Raw genomic sequence first — 8780 nt, 5'->3', positions numbered from 1 at the left:
AGCTGTTATTACAAGTGAATAAGTAAATGCCTTTTCTTCCTCAGTCATAGGAACGACTCAGTAGAAGTTAACGCTCTTGTCCTTCATTCACGATGGCTAAAAGATATTATACTGATATTATCACACGGATAATGGACAAGCATTTTAATATGCATCTGTAAGAGGTCGGTAGGAGCAGACAGAGCTCGCCGTGGCCGAAGCCGACTGAGGGGATCGATGCAAATGATGGAAAGTGAATGATTTAAAAAAAACGTTTCTTTTAATCAGCGAACCACATCCCACACTTTGTTCTCCCGTCCGAAACAATGTCAAGAAACCAGCGAGTAGGCAGAATCAACCCATGCTTTTAATTAATCCATTGCATATAAAACTTTTTTTTTTCATTCTTTTTATTGTTTTTTCTACATAAAGTTGTATGATCTACAGTGCTATCCAATAGACTGCAAAGAACAAGGAATCCATTAAAATAACATTTGACTTGTCTTGTGAAACTTACAGACAAGTTGGCATTCTAAAAACATAACCCCAAAAACTAATTGTCTTGAAGACCCTTTTTTAAGTTAGTTTGTGTTTTCCTTTCATACCATAAAAAATATAACACGTAATGAGAAAAGAACCCACTGTTTCCGTTGGTCCAGGGCTGTTTAGAATCTACAGTATGTGTCAAAATAAGAGTCCCGAGTCGGGACAGTGACCCGCCCAGAACCCCCGATCCGCCCTCCACGACAGAAATATACGAAACCTTCTCCCGGCCAGGCAGAAAGATGTCAGTGGTTTTGGATATTGCGAGTAATGCGAGTGGAAGTGTGGGCGGGTCTTAGATCAGCGACACACCGCCAGTGTTCCAACCGTAATTAATGCAGCAGTGGCTGAACATGCAGATGTGCCTCCACGCCTCGGTGCTCCGTCGGCTGCGGTCCGGCTGCGCGCTCCCGCCGCGCCCCATTTCAGTTTGTGCGTGTAGCTGTGGCTCGACCCGCGTGCACGCGGACGACGCGGCGGACATGCTGTGCGCGGACACAAAGTCGCCGCCGTGTCGTGGGCGGAGTCACATCAGTGGGCGGGGCGCGAGGGAGGCTCCGACCGGGCCACGCGGAGGCACCTGAGCTAAATTTTGAGTGTCATGGCAAAGGCTGTGAATACTTATGTACATGTTATGTTTTAATTCTTTATTTTTAACAGATTTGCACAAATTAGCAAAAAACAGTTTTCACTTTGACATTATGGGTTGTTGTGTGTAGAATGTTGAGGAAAATTATGAATTTAATCCATTTTGGAATAAGGCTGTAACATAACAAAATGTGGAAAAAGTGAAGCGCTGTGAATACTTTCCGGATGCACTGTATGTGTGTATATATATATATGTGTGTGTATATATATATGTGTATATATATATGTGTGTATATATATATATATGTGTATATATATGTGTGTGTATATATATGTGTATATATATACAGTATAATATATATATGCATATATATACTGTATTTAATTCGTTTTTTATTAATTTCATTTGTTTTAGATTATTTCTTTTTTTCATTTTAGAATTAAGCCATTCTGTGAATCTCGCCAAACCTCCCTTCCCAGGGGGGGGGTGTGAGGGATTCTTATGGCAGAGACACGAGGTGACTCAAACCGAACCCCCACACCTGCAGAAGGTGTAGGCGATTCTACACCCGGGAAAGTTTAGGAAATTTGCCTACAAACCCCCCCCATGTGGCGGCAATGGCCGACACTCAGGGGAGGGCAGGCAAATCCCTAGAACTTTCGCCAACTGCCTTCTACGGGACTCACAGATCCGCCCCACTCCTTCCAAAGAAGGAGCAGTGCCGCCTGCTAGAAATCACTAGTATTACATACTCTGGTTCGCTGCTCCGTGAAGTCACAGGTGACTTCAAAGCACAGAACCAGTTTGAACTGGTGGGTTGAGTGACGTCACAATGCTCGCTTCAAAGACGTCTCTATGGTAGTTCTGATGCGATATATCTTTGGCTACAAGTCTTTGGGGGCGCTGTTTCCCCCCTGGACACGAGGCAAAGAGACCCCGTATGTTCCCCTTTGAGTGAGAGACGACCAGTGTTGCCAGGTCGCGGTTTTCCATGAATTGGGCTACTTTTGAAGTGTTGCCGCGGGTTGAATTTGTTGTCCGCTGGTTCGGGTAGACCTATTTTGCATGCAAATTACATGAATATCTTTAAATAAAAATCCATATTTTAAATGAAATAATTTATTTCTACCCAAATCCTACCAACTGACTCCAGATCAGCACGTACACACATGGACCAGTGGCGGTTCGTCCATAGGGGGCGCTAGTGCGCCGCCCCTCTTAAAATTTGGAGATGAAAAAAAAGAAGAAGAAAAAAAATCCTGTCAAAAAACATTATATGCCAAATCATTTAAATAGTAAATATACCGTGTTGACGCGCTAAATGTGTGTGGGAGACCGTAAGCCCCTGTCAACAACCACTTAAGTTAATGTGAAAAAATATAATATATCGCCATTATCACGGAGAGAAGCCCCTCCCCTTTTCGAGGCGCTGGTCTAACGTGTGTGTACGGCATCGATACAACATTTCAGTCGTTTTGGCAATGACCGCTTCACATTGGCGGATGAAACGTGAATCTTGGTGCGCACAAATGTGCGCACGCGATTGGATTATTCGGCAGATCAGAGACCCGTATGTTCCCTCAGCCCATAGAGCAGTGTTGTGCCAGGTCCGGTTTTCCTGGAATCGGGCCACTTTTGAAGTGTTGCGGGTTGAATTTTTGTCCTTGGTTCGGTAGACCTATTTTGCATGCAAATTACATGAATATCTTTAAATAAATATCCATATTTTAAATGAAATAATTTATTCATACCCAAATCCTACCAAACTGACTCCAGATCAGGACGTACACACATTTTATTTATGATAATATACTGTATCTAATTACACAAGGCCATTTTAGGACCTAGTTGAAATAACTTGAGGGAAAACTGCTTTTAATGCTGGCAAACTAAACATATGTTGTTACTTTGTAGATATTACAATACATTTGGCAATGATAGCAATGCTGTTGGACTTTAAAAGCAGTGTATATGGTTTGGCATGGGCATATTTTGAGTTCTGATATTGGGCTGGTTTTTGGGCTGGTTTTATCACAGACCTGGCAACCCTGCCAGGGAGCTCCACCTCCACCTCCACGCAGGTACGCGAGCAACATAGCTAGCAGAAGCTTGTTGTTAGCATGGCGTCAGTGACTGAAAACTCTGTGGTATCTCTACGCGAAAGACCTTTCAATCGACGGTCAGATATTGACAAGAAGAGGCTGAAAGAGTTGGGACCCGAACATCCGGAATTAAAAATTCAGCAGCAAATCGCTGACCGCGGGAGGACGTACACCCGGAGATTCTCCTCTAGCCGATATGCTAACCGGAGCTGGTTAGCTGAATGCTCCATGAGTAATTAATTTTTTGTTCCCACTGTCTGTTGTTCCAAAGTCCTGGGACTGAAACTTTCTGGACTACAACGGGGTGAGGGATCTACAGAGCTTCAGACAAGTGTAAAGCACGAATCTTGCCGCAGTTATCTAGCTAAGAGCATGGAGCTAACTCGCTAACAGCTGTTAGCGAGTTAGCTTCATGCAGAGCAGTAGGAGACCGAACTGGCATCGAAACACAATGAAGAAGTTCTGAAAAACAGACACATTCCCTCAAGAATAATGAAACAGGCTGGTTACAGACATGATTGACTTTAACCAGAGAGTTATTGATAAGTTTGCCAACTTTAAAGAGAGGAGCTACTTGTCTTTACAGTAGTGGGTCTACTCTGTCACCCAATGTAACATGTGATCTCTTTCTGACTCTATTCTGCTCTGAACCTCTTTCATGTGAGGGTGAAACTCTTTTATTTTGCAAACCTCTGAAACCCAACCCAATGTTCCTTAAAGCTGCTCTGAACCTCTCATGCCCAAAGTCACAGTGTGTTGATAGTTGTTGTTGGACCGTGTTGAGCACGCTGTGTTCTTGAAATAAAGCTTTGTTTTTTACAATATTCTACTCAAAACCTCTTTTCTTCTCATTCCCCAAAAAAAATTCACCAGCCGCCACTGACATGGACATGGGACACGCCCACATACACACACTTTAAAAGCAGTGGCACCGGCATATCTTGAGTTCTGATATTGGGCTGGTTTTGGGCTGGTTTTGATTGGCCATTGGGCTGGTTTGGTCACACAGACCTGGCAACCCTGGCTGCCCCTGATGTTCTAAACATGGCCTCATACTGTCATGTGACCGTATCACTTCCACCCCCTATTTCTCCTCCGCACAAATCCATTAACGTGTCACCTTTTCTGCCCGGTCTTCTCCTCTCCCCTTGCCCCTTCTTCGCCTCCCCTCCTCTTTCTCCCTAGACCTTTGTTGTATCACGCTACATGAATATTAATACCATATCTTTATGTAACAGAAACCCCATTAAAGCTGCTGACTGGTGCCTCTTTGTGAAGAAGCAAACCAACAGGCACAACATGATCATCATCTCTCACTTCAGGCTCATTAACTGCATATAGTTGGCGAACGGTTAGCGAGCTTTTGTCTGTGCTGGAAAAGTTTTACTGTTGTGGAAAAATTAGATATTCAAATAACATTTGATTTCAAATTCTGTCATTAGAGTTACAGTTAATTGTTCAGTCAGTCAAGATTTTGTAGTTTTGACTGTCGACATCCAGTTTGAGGATTCTGATTTAGATTATTTATTTTTTGACCATGAGCCAGTCCTTGCTAACCAATCATTAAGTTAGCCAACAAAATGAGTCTCTTGCAGTCATAGCCGACGCTGTCAGGGTTCTGCTAGTCAGAGGTGGGTAGTAGAAGTTACTTAGGTTACATTTACTCTGTTACACTCAAGTAACCTTTTTGAGGAAGTTGTACTGTAAGTGATCCGTTAAGAGCCGGTGATCAGCTGGCACTCTGAGAGGCTTTCTACAAATGAGCCTAAGAATTAAACCCAGTAAACTTGAAAAGATAATGTTTGACTACAGTAACAACACAACTTAATTTCCTACATTCTGATGAATTTTATGTAAACAAATTATAGTGAAAATGTATTTATTTATTTGAAGGAAAATGCAGGCAGCAGGCTACTCAACCTGCAGCACACTCTCAAGAGCTCCTTTGGGCTTTGGACGATTAGTCTACAGTGATTCACAGTGTCAACTCGTGGTTTTGGTAATAGACGAGTTAATATTTCTTTGAAACCCCTGCTACAGGGAAAACAGTTATTTAATTCAGGAGTGCAACATTTACTTCTCATGTTCCCTGCACTGGCTCCCTGTAAAATCAAGAATTCAATTATAAATCCATCTCCTTCACCTAAAAAGCCCTAATGTTCCAGGCACCGTCATATCTTATTATATCAGAGTTTATCGTACCATATTATCCTGCTAGAGAGCTGCGCTCCCTGGATGCAGGGCTATTTTTGGATTTTAGAGTCTCAAAAAAGTATGATGGGAGCCAGAGCTGTCAGTTATCAAGCTCCTCTTCTGTGGAACCAGCCGTGGTCGGGTCTGACACCGACTGCTACTATTATGATTCTTCACATTACTATTACTGCTCCCAACCTGTATTACCATTATTCGGTGTGGCTTTGCGAAGCCTGGCTGCAGCAACGCCGCACTGACTGTTGTCCTGCGGGCCTAATTCGGTGTGGCTCAAAGAGGAACTTTGGAGCACTAAAGATCCCAGAGGGTAACTCGCAAATGCGTCAAAATACATCAAAACGAGCGGCCTGATCGGGAATCGTGTGCTTTCACTTTTCCAAGAGAAACTTCTATGTAACTCTGTGAAGTTGTTTATTCCGTACACATGATATCTATTGTACTTCTGTCCATCCTAGGAAAAAGATTCGTCCTCTGATGCTTTACTGAAGGTTTATTATCTGTTGGATGCAGAACTATTTTGCTGCTATCCTGAAAGAGAAACAGAAAATGTTAGAGTGAGTAGAGGCATAATTCAGAAGGCCACATCCTTTGCATCTGATGTGGAATCTAAACGTCCTTGATGCAAATTATCCTGTTTGACGGCAGAAATCTTCCTCTAAATGTGAAGTAACTGTGAAATTGGTTCGGCATGACCATAATATGTGTCCTCTTGCAAATTAAACCATGGAGCCAAGGACATATTGTCAGCTGTGTGTGGGTATGCGACTGCATGGCTGTATCTATTTGTTAGTATAATTTTCTAGCCTGTGAGGGTGACACGTTATTACCAGCATGTGTGTGTGTGTGTGACATTACACAGACATGAATGAGGGGAATACTAAAAAGGGTGTCACACTGCACCATGACTGACAGAAGAAGATAAGGGCAAAGAGACATCCATGGAAAGACAGACAGAAAGACATATGCAGGGATGGACAGGACGGAGAGAAACATGGCAAGAGAGCAATGGAGTAGGTCGATACCTCAACCTTCAACATAACACAATTATTTAGGTCTTGGCCTAAAATAAAGTTACAACAAGGACGACAGCGTGAAAGGTGGGCTTGTTCCAAGGAACCTGAGCCAATGAAGGGCCCTTGGCCTTAAGTTAGGAAATGTGTTTTGAAAATATAGTATGATTAGGAAAACGTTTGAATGCTTTGTAAATCAGCCAATTAAATAATGTTATCTTCTAGTGACGTAATGAACTAATTTGTGTGGTCTTAGCTCTGGCTCTGTACTTCATTTGATGTTCATGCTGGTGTTTAATTTAAATTAACACCTAAATATATACTTTGTGCACTATGCATCTATTGATCACAAAGGCCACAAATAGCAGTGATTTGACATGTCACAATAACGGTCAGACCCTATGTTTTCTAAAATAATTCTGACGTAGGGCACATGGAAACACTACCACCTTTGTCCAAAGATTCTGCAAAATCTAAACAAAATGAAAATTAGTGTTTAATGTCATGAATGTCATGAATGTCATGTCTTTAACAGTTCTGCCGCTTAGCAGGGAGAAAAGAAAACAAATTGCACAGAATAATATTGGGAAATGAAGAATCATGGGAAAGAGACGAATGAATTATGTAACTTACTAAAAAGAAAAAGATAAATCCACTTTAAATCAGGAATTCCATAGCAAATTATTGATTGAAAAGTTAAAATGTATACATCTTCCTTATCCAGAAATATTGTAATTCACTATTATTTTAAGTTGTTGTAACACTTTCTTACTAAGCTAAAAATGATATATTTTGCCTTTTAATGTTGACAATTCTGATTACTCTGCAGCATCACCTTGGTTAAGGGCAAAAGAAGGCAACAATAATAAACAATAGCAAATATAGTAAGTAAAAATGTCTTGCGTAACAAGAAAGGAGAGAATACATTGACAAGATGAATGTTCAATAAACTAAAGAAAGGAAGACAGGAAATGTAAATTATTAGGAGACGGTGCCAAGGTTAACTCAAGGGAGAAAGGGAATGACAGACAGGAAATTAAAGGTGCGGACAATCATATTGGGTGTGATGAAACAGCAAGAGCATAGCCACTGATGAGATTTTAAAAGAACAGCTCCTTCAGATAAGCTTAAAGGATGATTCGTTATTACTCCAGGGCAATAAGAAAGTCCATGACATTTATTGTCTCTGCGGATGATTTAGTTGACACTGGCCAACATGTTGGAAGACAGATTTTTTAATTTCAGCACCTTATCACACATGTATAGGGTATCACATATCATACACATTTTATATTTTTTCTTAATTGGCATCAATATAAGCGGGTCAGTTTAAAACAACAACACATTTCACTATGTGTGGAGACCAAAAAATAAATCGAAAAATTAAAAATAAACTGAGCTAGTAAATGATAAATGTAAGAGTAAACATGATGATGAGCAGCTGTATTATATTCTTGACCTTTTTAATACCATTATATCAGTTGTGTGCTTCCAACACTCAAGACACATATATATATATATATATATATATATATACACACATATATACAAAACACGGTTCAATAGTATCTTGATCTGAATTTCATTCAGAAGATCTGCATTTTTTGCAGTAGAACTTTGACAAGGCAGATGGTTCATCTTGAGCCTTTTCCTACGTAAACATGTGAGAACATTAATTAGGCACTCACCAACATCAGACGTGTGGGGATTGGATTCATTTTTCGAGAGCGTACCACGAAGCGATCGCCGCCCACAGCCGACCGCCCAGCCAGACCCGCCCGACAAAATGCTACAGAAGGAAGAGATGAGAGTTACAAGTTGAGATAGAAGCTAAGCTAACTGCTTTCAACCAGATATGCAATCCGTTTTTAAGATCTCAGATCTGCTGCTCGGGGTATGAAGTCAGGCAGCAATTACCTCTCTGGGCTGCGAGGCTTCACCTCCCCGGCCTGCCGCTCTCTGTTGTTGCAAACACACACTGTGTTATTATCCCAGCAGAAGCTGATCACCATGTTTCACTGCAGAGGATCAGGGAGGTGTAATGGTGCCAATTAAATCCGCTCTTCTTTCCCTGGTATTGAATGATGGTCCGTCAACAGAATACAATTACTTGACATTCACATGGGAGCACTGGTGAAGACATAATGCTGCTGCAACACCAGCCATGTTGCTCCAACATTGGTCAACCGTATTATCCAGAGACGTTGTACGACGCTGTGAAGATTACATGGAACAAAGCGTTAAGAATTGTTCTATAAAGGAACCGCGGTTAGAAAGGTTGTCTTTTAAGCTCACGGTGGTCTGAATGGTTGGATAGTGTTGCTCTGAGTTAAAGTGTGGTCGGAG

The sequence above is a fragment of the Pseudoliparis swirei genome, chromosome 9, assembly GCF_029220125.1.
Source record: "Pseudoliparis swirei isolate HS2019 ecotype Mariana Trench chromosome 9, NWPU_hadal_v1, whole genome shotgun sequence".
Lineage (NCBI taxonomy): Eukaryota > Metazoa > Chordata > Actinopteri > Perciformes > Liparidae > Pseudoliparis > Pseudoliparis swirei.
The sequence above is the reverse complement of the archived record's forward strand: the minus strand, read 5'-3'. Positions refer to the sequence as shown.